General features: G+C 38.1%; 2 protein-coding genes across 8 annotated transcripts in view; one reads left to right on the top strand and one right to left on the bottom strand.

The window, feature by feature from the left end:
• The window catches only part of LOC116665394, a 44,794-nt gene extending 33,729 nt beyond the window's left edge, over nt 1-11,065 (top strand). Inside the window, exon 5 of the mRNA XM_032484886.1 lies at nt 10,541-11,065. The gene's annotated coding sequence lies outside the window, so the exon portion shown is untranslated. The remainder of the gene's footprint in view (nt 1-10,540) is intronic.
• STX11 (syntaxin 11) overlaps nt 1-12,380 on the bottom strand; it is a 33,754-nt gene that overhangs the window by 3,078 nt on the left and 18,296 nt on the right. Inside the window, exon 1 of one of the 7 annotated variants that reach the window (XM_014567525.2) lies at nt 1,579-1,767. The exons of the other annotated variants lie outside the window; for them this stretch is intronic. The gene's annotated coding sequence lies outside the window, so the exon portion shown is untranslated. Of the gene's footprint in view, nt 1-1,578; nt 1,768-12,380 lie in introns of those variants that run through there. 7 annotated transcript variants of the gene reach the window in all.

The following is a 12,380-nucleotide window of genomic DNA, read 5'->3' as shown; positions in this document are numbered from 1 at the left end:
TTCTTTCTACTACATAATTTGCAGAAAAGAAGGGGAAAGTAGTAGCACTTAATGGCTGCTCAATCTATCAGGAATCTTGATCTCAAATTAAAAGCTTCTCTCCAGTTAAAGTAATTCATTTTACAGCACCACTAATGGAATGCTGACAAGTTGGATCTAGTGATAAATGGAAAATGGTGAAATATTAGCCATGGCCTCTCATCTGCAATGATCATTATCTACATAAGTTAAGCAAAGCTTTAATACAAGAAGTTATCCTGCTTAAAATACCATTTCTGCTTTCTGGTGATAAAAATCAATACCAGACCTTCTCAACGATGGGGAAGGTGACTCTCCTAGAAGTACAACTGAGAGGCAGGAAAAAGACCCAGTCTGGACGAAAACTATGCCTTGATATCCAAATATTTCTTCATTTTAAGCAAAATTTAAAGACAAACCGCAAGTTGGGGGAGGGGGAGAAACTTGCAATATATGTAATGGGTTTACATAATATTTTAAAAAACTCCTGCCCTGCCCCAAACAAAAAACAAATAAAAAGCAGTTGCCCAAAGAGACAATGAAAAGGCAATTCATATAAGAAGAGACCATAAGGACAGCTAATACGTAGCACGTGCTATTATTACCACTTTTCCTGTGATCCCCTCTTTAATATTCCTGGGACTCCGTGAAGTAGGTATTGTCCTTATCAGAGTTAGTAAATGAGTTTAAGGAGTTTGAGGAATGTACTCAAGGTCCCCAGTAAATGAACAGCTGGACTCAAGTAGCCCTGCTTAACTGCTCAACTATGTCCAGCAGGTGTGTATGAGTGGGGCATGAGGGACTTCACTATTAAAACAAGGAAATGCAAATTAAGCCACTGAGGGTTTTTGGTTTTTTTTTTTTCCCATCAAGCTGGCAGGAATTTTTTTAAATTGATAAGGATTCTGGGAACTCTGAAAAAAAAATACTGGTAGGTGGGCAAATTGACAGAACCTTTTTGGAGGGCAGTTTAATAATGTGTATTGGAAGCTTTTCAAATGTGTCTTTGTTTTGCCCTAGGTACATTTATTCTAAGGTATATGCAGGGGTGTGAGAATTTCATTGCTGTACATGTTTTCATCACCACAATTTTCACAGAAATTCAAAAATAACTGAAAGGCACAAAAATGTACTAACTGCTACATAATCACAGTGTTTAGAAGGCTATCTAAATGATATGAGAAGTGTAAATAACATTTTAGGTAGAATTTGAGGGAACACAGCATTCAGACCATAGGATTCTCTAACTGAGATTATATTTGGAACAATTATTAGCATCTAATAACTTAGATCTGGATGAACACATGAAAATCTTCTCACTGTTACAACCATTACCTTCTTCCCCACAATACTTTTCCTTCATTTCAGAGTTTCCCCATCACTGCAATGTTTCAGTTATTAGAGCACTCAGTGGGCAGTCACTCATCACAACTGTCCAAAACTCCACAAAATTATTAACAATCACAGAGAATTCTCTTCTAACAAAAATTCTCTGTGGTTATGACTGACCCAAGACTGCTGAAACACCAAAGCACTGGTACTTGGAGGGAGAAGTTTTACCAGCAGGGTTGTAGAAGTGACAACTGAGGTCATACTAGTAGAAGGGCTGGTTGGGGGAAAATGCAAAGAGAGGAGAGCTCCAGGATCACAGGTCAAACCATCCATACACGTTTTCCCACTGTCGTCTGCATCAGCATTTACAAACACACACAGCTGCTGTGCCCGACTTGGCCTTGGCCCTGGAATGTGAAGCAAACTTTGGCTGGAAAATACAAAAGAGATTTACTCGGAAAAGAAAAAAATGATGGGAAGTAAATCACCTTAGTCCAGTTTGATTAAACTTTATATTTCATAACTATTCCATGAAGTTTTTTTTTTTTTTAAAGAGAAGTCAATAGAGTTTCCAGAATTGTGAATGACCTTTTCTTTTCCAACTCGAATTACTAATTAAGGAAATCCCAGAGAAGTTTTACATTCCTCTTTCTGTTCTTCTTTCTCTTAAACAAAGTCCTTTGAGCCACTGACCCTAATCCTGTTGGCTAGTTACTCATTTTCAGGAAACAAATAATTATTTCGGCTGACATTTTTTACACAAGTGCAGAAAAATCTCAGTTATCCAACGTCATCAGCGCATGAGGTTTTTCCGTGTAAGTGACTTTTACCTAACCAAAGACCTATCTCCCTTTGGGAAAAGTATTCACTCCTTTTTGTTGGAAATCCTCTTCTAAAATGCACTGACATATTTCATTGCTTCTTAAAGAGAGGACATTGGACACACTTTACCGTGGACTCAGATTATCATTACTAACATCGCTGAACTGTGTGGTAATGTACTTTGTTTTAAAATATTTCTCTTTCCTTAGTTATCTCCTCATACTGCTACTGACAGTCCTCTCATTCCCTGTACAGCTTGTATCAGACCAAGAAATTAGACAAAAGCCAAACATTTAATAATGGTAAGCTATATATGAGTCAGTAACCCTCAAGAGTCAAACCTACTAAATAAAGCAAGGAAGGAAAAACTAGTATTACTGACAAAGTGTCCAACTTGAGCCTCCCTTTGTACTGGACTGTTGATATATCGTCCATCAACAATCTTCACAATAACTATGAAAGCATCAAATTGTTAAACTGTTAGGTTATTTCCATGATGCAGTGACCATCAACTCACATCCTACTTTCTTGACCTGATTTCCTAAAGAATGGCCCATTCTTTACCCCCAAACTTGTACATACTCTTTGTGGAACATTGAGAAAAACTTTACTACACATTCTTTGCATGTCCTCCAATCAAGAGGTATGGACTATTTCTCAATTCCTTGAATTTCAAGTGAGGCCATGAGACTGGAACTTGCTATCGGGACATTAGTAAATATGATGCAAGCAGAGGCTTGAAAAGCACTTGTGCAAAAGAGCTTGTTATTGGGAACCCCGACACAACCGTATTAAGAAGCCTGGGCTGGCCTGCAGGAGGATGAGACCCAGGAGTTTCAGCTGAACCCAGCCCTCAGCTAACCCATTACTGACTGCAGCTATATGAATGGTTCAAACAGCCAATCGATAGGATTGTGAGAAATAATAAATCGTTGTTTAAGCCACTAAGATCTGTAACTGTTTCTTAAGCCACAAAAACTAACTGATACAGAAATTGATACCGAGAAGTAGCACGTTGCCATAACAGAAACCTAAAACGTTTGGCATCGGCTTTGGGACCAGACAGCAGGTGAAAGCAGTGAGGTAACTATTAGCAAAAACTGGGAAAATGGCATGCAAACTGTTAATGCAGGCTGGAGAAGTGACAAGAAACTGTACAGCAGGGAAGGAAAAAGGCAACCCACATTATGTTGAGGCAAAACAATTGGCAAAACTGATGGCAGAGGCAGCATGAAAGACTGAAAATGTACAGTGAGCTTTGGATCTAGCTGCAAAGATCTCCAGACAGCATACTGAAAGTTCACTGAGTGCTTCTAGTGCATATAAGGTTCTAAAGAGAGAGATGAACTAAAATTGAATTACCTCGTTTATAAGCATTATTTAGAGAAAACAGAGAACCAGAACACACCAGACTGGAAAATAAAATCTTCTACCTCTCCAGTCTCTTCAGCTGGAAGAAAAGATTCTTAGAGTAAGAAGTGGTGTCAGAGTGAGGACCTTGGTAAAATTTAACGTGGTGTCTCGGAGCCCTTCTCATCTGGACAGAAAGGGCCCTAAGAATCCTAGAGGCGCATCTCATAGCAGCCTGATGCTCAGCCTAGAGTAGAGAAAGAGCTGTCTGACTTGGAAAGAAATTGTAGATGTGGGTTTTAAGAGCATGAACCTTACGGGATTCTTAGGAAATCCACAAAGTTTTTAAGAGAGTTTTACTGACAAGCACAAAAGTATGACCTAAAAGAGACAGAGACCATTCAAAGGAAAAGAAGCCCCCAGGTGCCTGATTTTTCACTGTGGGGCTAGGCCAAGGAAGCTATTTAGAAACCAAAATGAGCCATTTCTTATGGAAAAGGAAGATTGTTTCAGAGGGTAGAGCCAAGAGCCATGGAGAAATAGACACCAGTGAACCACTCTCGATTAGGAACAGAACTGGGCCTCAATCAAGGAACATCCCCTGGCCCAGGAGTGGGGGGGTCTGGGTAGAATTGCTGTGGACTGTTGACCGCTATCTGTATGGTTTGTGTAGGGTTCTTTTGGTCGTCTTTTCCCTATTTCACCATTATATATTGGGTGTGTATGGGGAATAACTCGTCTTTTCAGTTCTCAGGATCTTTGTCTTAGGATCAAGAGGATCCGCATCTGAAGAGCTATACCTGAGGGGGTCTCATTTGTACCACAAGTGATGCAGACCATGGATAAGCCTCTGGGCCCAGAGGCTGATGCCTTAATGCGATAAAACTTATGGAAATCCTATGATGGGGGCGAGCATATTTTTCTTGTAGGAAAAATGTAATTTTTGCCAGAGGCTGATTATATTTGGTTGTAAAACAACAAACAAAACTGGCCACAAATTCTTAGCAGTACCTCTGATCAAGAAGTGGTGTCGATGGAAAAGACATTCCCTGTATTATAAACACTCTTAACCCTGGGCATTTTAGGGGAGTGAAGCAAAGTTTCTTTGGCAGTAACCTGCTGCCTTCTCAGCAATCAGTGTGTGGCAACTCACAGGGAAGGTAAAGGGCTAGGAAAGTCCCAGCCCTGAAAATAAGTGGGGACCCCATTGAAGAGAAGGTGCCACAGAATTTGGAGAGCACAGCCTGTGTGGAGCAGAGGTCAACACTTTACTTGGATGTGTCTGGCAAAGTGTTTTCAGTAGTTCTTTGGTGAGGAGGGCATCAAAAGCTAACTGTCAATCTATGTACTTGTATGTACAAGTTATTTGCATTAAAACAGAAAGTATCATTCTCAAAAAAAAGAGAGAGAAGTAGTGTCAATTTCTCCCCTCTCATTCTGGGCTTGGCCATGAGACTTTCTCTGACCGAGAGGACAACAGAAGACATGATGCAAGCAGGGGCTTGAACAGCACTAGCTCACTGGGACTTGTCCCCTCTACTGAGAACACCAGAACCTCTGGGTGAGGAAGCTCAGGCTACCCTCCCGGAGGATGAGGACCACATGGAGAGAGAGGCCAGTCCCCAGGTGACCAACTGCTACAACTGTGTGACAGTCCAGATGAGCCCCTTGGAAGAACCACCTCTTATTTACTTTCTGCCAGGTACTCTTGCAGAAACATAGTTTATCTCATCTAATCCTCGTTAACCATGAGAAGTAACAAACTGTGTCTTGGGGGTGGTTTGTTATGCTGACAAAGCTAACTGATACACTCCTCTTCAGGTTTCTCTATACCCCGTAAAGTGTGTTCTTCTTAAAGAGGACCTAGGAGGATGGATAAATCATAATTTACAGGAAGTAAATGCTCATGCATTTAAAACAAAGTTTATGGCTACAATTTAAAAATACAAACCTAAGCAACATGTACCAAATAATTGTCCTGCTGATATGTGACACCTACGTGATGATCATGACCTAATTATACACCTTGATTTTAATGCATTTAGAATCTTCTAGTCATATTGTATACAAATGTTAATGTAAAGGATACACATAAAAGGAGTGGGGGTTTCTTAGCAAGTCGGAAGACAGCCTTCCTTTCCTTTTGAGGATTGTGGTCAGAAGCATGGTGAGCAGAAAAAGAATGATGCTAAAAAAAGATTATCTCACACACAAGCAGCATCCACAAGAAAGACTCTGCAGAAGCTGTTTGATAACTCAGTATGCTAAATTGAGGTTCTTGAGCAGTGGGGGCAGGACAGCACAGAGACACAGGGCAGTTTCAACTTTGGCTGAGTTTCAGTCTGATAAGAAGTTCTGAGAACTTGAAAAGCTAGTTTTGAAATGGAGGTAGACAGTTCAGTGTATCACAAGCCTATTGTTCAGATCACTAAAGTGAAGAACACCGGGTAGGCAAAATGCAATTTCCAAACACAACTCTCCTGCCATATTCCAAACCTTCCTTTGTCATCCAGGACTGAACCAGAGACATTTCTTGCTAAAAAGAACGAAAAATTAGCGTTATGTGAACCAGGTTCCTAAGGAATACCAGAAGTTGATTACGACCCTACTCATCTTTCAGAGTGATCAATGCAATCACGATTCTGCTGTTCAGAGTTGTGGAATCTGTTTAGAATTCCACATCCACTTGGGGAAGTGGAAGAGGGGGCTCAGTGTTCAGCCTGGGGAGACAAACTGCCATGACTGGGACTAGTCTGGGCTTCCTCACTGGTTTCATGGTTCCCAGCAGCAAGAGAGGGCAAATCCTAATAGATAAGTGTCGGCTGATGTCACATTTCCTTGTGGTCACCTTCTCTCCGCCTTATCTTCCACGTGTATAAATACTGACTGTGTGGGATAATGAAGGGAATTAAATGAGATAATCCCTGTAAAACTCTTAGAAGCGTGTCCAGCAGAGAGTAAGCACTCTGTATATGTCCCCTGTTATCATCTACTCTGTGATTTTAATTCACTCAAAAAAACTAATGCAGATTCAGTAACTATTAGTATAAATGGTGCACTTGCTAATTTACTACTAACACTTTATTACTAACAGTTGATTACTCATCTCACAATCATAAGTGAACACTAATACCTGTGGATCAGATTATTTAAGGTTTTCAGTAACTTTTATTCCAATTCTTTCTTTGTAAAATCTCTTTTTTTTTCTGAGTATGAAAGCAAACCTTGCTCTTTATAAAGAAGAAGACATAATCAAATGATACAGAATTGTTTAACATGGAAAGTAAACGTTTCTCATCATTTAATACTACTGTATATAATAACCAAATAAAATACCAATGATAAAAGTCTAACACATATTCTTCCAGACTCTTTTCTATTCTAGAAGGTTGTGAATACTTAAGAGACAGCATCCAGACGAAGTGACCCTGACACTGTGAACTACAGAATGTTTTTCTGGTAAACTGCAGGGGTTCTCTGGGGTTTCTTCCTGCCAGGGGCACTCCTCAGGGACACAGGGCCATAGGGGGGTGGGCGGATAAGTCCCACCATACTTCCCTTCACCAGCATTTTTATGCAGGTGAAATCAGGTAAAAAGGAACACTAAAGGCAACCTGGAAAGGGAAAGGAAAGTCTGAAAAAAAAAAAAAAAAAAGAGAGAGAGAATCCTTATGTTTTACTTTCACGCTTAAGAATCTCAAGGTGGTTACCCCAAGTCCACACACCCTAGAGACTGGGAGTCTGCAAGTGCCCAAGCCAGTCTGAGGATTGAGATCTTCAGGACTTAGTACTTATAAAGTCAGTGGCTAGGCTTTCTTTTGGGAACAGATGAACAATTTTAATTCAGTAAACATCCTTCAACTACCTCCCTCATAAGTGTCTCACAAAGGTAAACCCCATTCCCCACCCCACCACCCCACAAGGTTCTTCTGTTAGTGGTGGTAGGGTTTATTTTGCTTTCCAGTCAGACACAGGAACATACAGGGAAGATGTCTTGCTCATCAGCTAACTGACTTGAGTTCTAAAAACAAACGTGGCTTGGAAGACAAAGTGCACCCCTGGGCGTCAGAGGACTTCTCCCCATCTCCATCTCCAGCTGTATAAAGTGGAGCGAGACATTTCATGTCTCTGAGTGTCAGTTTTCCCGTATGTAAAATGGTAATGACACTACCTATCTCATAAGAGTTTTTGATCATTAAATGAAGTAAATAATGCATATAAAGGACGCTGTAAATTTGAAAGTATTTTACAGACATGGTATTAGGAATTATTACTTTGCACAGTTGCCATCCATAATCAGTTCATTTCACCAGATAGTTTATTCAGCATATTACAAGTACCACTCCTCAAGAAACATGTGCAGGACATGGGATTTTTAAATGATCCTATAAAACCAACTATTTTAAATTTCTGTATTATTCCTATAGCTCAAGTGACAGAATATTAATGCCCTATATTCACGCAGAACCTCAGCAAAATATGAGTTGGATGCTTTGCATTTATTGTATAAAAGATGCCCAAGGAAACAAATTCACTTATCATAGCAACATTTTTTATTTCAAAGTGAATATCTCACATTACACCTATCAGAGAAGACAAATAAACAACAACTTCTTGCAAAACAAAACTAACAAACTAAAAAGCAGGAGCTAACCAAATTTCTTATACATTTACCCCAATTTGACTGTTCCACATAGCAGCTGTGCTGTTTAGTACTATACAGAATCAACGCCAATAGATGTTAAAAAAAAAATCTTACAGACCTTTTAATATTACTGAATTTAAATTTTCCCTTATATCTGAACTTCTGTTTTGGATTAAAGGAATGCTGAATGTCTGCTGTGGTCATTAGCAACATTCATAATTGGAATCAAGGGATACTTCCTATCTGACCAAAATTGTAGAGAATTCTACAGCTAACGAATAACTTTTATTTGTTCTCTCATGAATAGATTATTGATGCCCATTTAGAATAATTACCAGCATCCATGAAATGCATACGGTTTAAAATATCATACCTTTCATTTTTAATTTTGTGTTGAGAATTCAATATACTAGAATTAGATTTTAACATTCATATTAAAAAAACTCAATTATGTTAACTAAAATATATACAAGAGCATAGAATCAATGGCATCTGTTAAATAAACTATGTTGGGCACCACATTAAGTAGCTGCTAAGTAATATTTAAAAACAGACTATGTGATTGATATTCTTGTGCACATCCTTCAGGACACATGAGCTTGCACAGGCCACTGTGACAGACTTTCATGTGTTCATTCAACAAATATTTCATGAGTATCTACTATGTGCCAAGAAATATGAAAGGATGAGATTAGCTCATTAGCAAAAGAATCATGGTCTCAGTCTTTTAAAAATATTTTTTTAGATACGCAAAAAAATGCTTCCATAAGCATTTTTAAAGAAAGAAGTGAGATTTTCAAAAACATGAAATAAGATTTCTGAAATATTTAAAATACAGGTATAGCTGAAACCAAACTTAGGCAACTTCTTTATTCTCGTCAATTTAAAGACATACTTATGAATTAATGAGGGAAACAGATTTTTGGCTTTCTGTGTAATTATAAAATTTTTCTTAATTTCAATAACTGGTGTCATCCATGACACAAAGATATAACAGCTTAGTGTTTAAAACATGCTGCAAAGTTGCATAAACCTACATTAGATTTCCAGCTCTAAGTAAACTGGATTAACACTCTAACCTCAAGGGGTGCTCAGTAAGGTGTCTGATGCACAGTGAGTGAATTCTTAACAAATGCAAGTCATTTTCTTGTATGATACTTGTGGTTTTACTTTTGTTGGTAAATGTACACACTCTCCACAACTATCAACAGGAAAATGTGTGAATAATAGTTGAGTTATTTACTTCTAACCTAAGTGACTTCATCTGTCCTGGCCCAAAGAAACTCCTCTAAAGCCATTTTATCCTGTCTTCCTTCTAGACATGCCCTCCAACCAGAGGTATCTGACCCCTCCCCATCCCCTATCCAAATTCAAACCTCAGTCCTGTGTCCCATTCTCTACTTTTTAAGGCAGTAAATAGCTATTTTGATGAATGTATTTGCTCTTTTGTGCTACTAGCTTAATATACTACTCAACCAGAAAATACATCTGTATTTTTAAAGAAAACCTGTATTTTGTGTAAAACGGGAAATTGAACATTACTTTTGCTCCCTTCCAAAATCCCACTAAAGGAACTTTCGTAAAGATATACACCAACCAGGTAAAGAGCAAGACAGAAGGGAGCAGCAACAAAAATCTTGGAAGCTGTAAAGCAAACAGACTAGTGATAATAAGCCCAGCAGATGTAAGAACGTTGAGTCCTAAGCAAACAATGAAGGCCAAGAAATGATCTAAATCATGCCATAAAGAAATAGTCAAAGGTTCTGGAATCAGAATTAAAGGCTGAGTACCTATGGAAATGGAGGTGATGATTTCAGGGTGACAAGTATGTTTGGTTAGAAGCATTTCTAAGAAGTTGGTGAATCCACTATCCCCATCCTCCCATGCCAGGAGGGTGGACAGGCCACACTGACTCTAGACTGGCTTGGAAGAGAAGAGGATTAAGTGAATGTTTTTATAGGGAATGCCGGACCTCCAAGCCCTCTTCCTTCACCTACTGTCCAGCACACTGACCTATATCCTACAGGCAGATGAATGGAAGACCCTTCTCCATAAAGTAGAAAGAGAGAAAAAAAATTACAAAATAACAGAAAAGATGAGGAATTTATAAGTCCAATCCTTTAAGTTCAAATTCCAAATAATAGGAATTCCAGAGAGAGGACATTGTATGAGGAAAAGAAAGAGAGAGACAAGGGGAAACAGATCACCTACAAAGCTGTAAAAGTCAAACACTCTAATGAAGCAACATCCTTTAAACTTTTGAGGAATATGTATTTTCAACCCAGAATTCAATCAAATATGATGGAAGAATAAAGACATTTTCAGATATACAAAGTCTCAAAAAATTTTTACCTCCTATGTTCTCTTTCTCAGGAAGAAGCTGGGGAATGCACTCTGACAAAACAAGGAAGTGAGTCAGAAAAGACACAAAATAAAGAATCCTAACGTGAGTTCTAACAGAAGAGAGAGGCCGAGGGCATCCCAGAATGTTGGCACAGGGAAACTCTACGAGGACAGATATGAACCTGGCTGAAAAGATCACCTGTCTAGATTAGGTGAGTAGGCAACAGGAGAGAGATTTCTTCAGAAAGATGAAACTGATGGAATTCCTGATGGGTCAAAATGTCTTAAGGGGAGATTTAGACAATTTGGGGTTGAGTAGGTTGTAAGTGTAAATGAAACTAACAGCAACAACAAAAACCAATTAACTTCCAAGAAAGCAAAAAAAAAAAAAAAATAGTCACAGATAGGTAATCATGATATAATGCATGGCTCAGCTGTGATTAGTATTTTTATAATCATAAAAATATAATCATGGAATACTGATTTAACAAATGATAATGGAGCTGTACTAGGAGGTTGGAAGGAGGGGACAGGAAGGGAGGGTACATGTCTATGGAAAAGAGGGGTGAAAATGAGCTAAAACACTGTCTTCCATACAGAGAAGTCAATAGGCAATGCCTAAAACAAGAAATAGTAATACAAGTGTGTTGTTTAAGATATGAACATAAATACTAAAACAATCTGCAAAAATAGTTGAAAGTCGCTGCCTTTGAGGAGGGGGAAATGCAACAGACTTTTTGTCATTAGACTTTTATCTTTTATTAAATGTTTTACAGAACTAGTTGACTCTAATTATGTATGTGTAAGTCTGACAAAATTAAAAACGAGAGAGAGAAGGCAGTAAGGCAGGAAGGCAGGAAGGAAGTAAGGAAGGAAGGAAGAAAAGAAAGAAAAAGAAAGAGAAGAAAGGACGGAAGGGAGGGAAGAAGAGAGGGTGGGAAAGAGGAAGAAAGGAAGAAAGAAAAAGGCTTTCTAGAAAACACTAATAAAAGGGCAATGATACAGATTTATGAATTTGGCTTGGTAGTAACCAGGAACTCTTTAGGAATCCTCTGTCTTGTCTGCTCATTTCTTTCTCTCTCTTTCTCATATAAGCATATTTTTACAGATTCTACTTCAGAATTAACATGTATACATATTTATGAGTGGAATCTGAAACTCCCCCCAATTTAATATTTTGACTGAGCTAAATCCAAAATTCCTGCCAGGGTTTAAAAAAACATCTGAAAAAGAAAGTGATCCTAAAATAAAGCTCAAATAATAAATGATTAGTTTTTTTAGAAATTGGAAGGAACACAGCACTGGTGAACTGGGGAAAGCCCTAGCAGATATGAACACCTATAGTAAGGAAAAAATTAAAAACATGATACTTTTGCAAACATAAAAATTAAATAAATGGACATGAATAAAATATTGAGAAATGGACCAATTGTATATAAAATGTTAGTATATGAAGAAGCAGCCATCAAAAAATAATAGGGGAGGAAAAAAATTTAAGCAACCAGACTGATATAATAGATGAGCAATAATTTATTTGACTTTAATCCTTATTGTAGGCCCCATAATACACCTCAGTAACATCAAAGAATTAAAAATGCAAAATCAATAACAGAAACACTAATAGACAAGGAAGTTGAATATTTATTAGTACTCTGGGACAATGATAACTTTCTGTGGGATTGGAGGTTGTGGAAGACCTCTCAAAGGAAAAGATAACCAGACTTGACTATGTAAAATTTGAAATCGCTATGCACCAAAAAGAATAACAAATATTAAAAATTAAAGCAAGAGGCTGGAAGAAAATATTTGCACAAAACATAGTAGACATTAGGTAGGTACACAACATTATATGAACAGATGACTTCAACTG

The sequence above is a fragment of the Camelus ferus genome, chromosome 8 (assembly GCF_009834535.1).
Source record: "Camelus ferus isolate YT-003-E chromosome 8, BCGSAC_Cfer_1.0, whole genome shotgun sequence".
NCBI lineage: Eukaryota > Metazoa > Chordata > Mammalia > Artiodactyla > Camelidae > Camelus > Camelus ferus.
The sequence above is the reverse complement of the archived record's forward strand: the minus strand, read 5'-3'. Positions and strand labels throughout refer to the sequence as shown.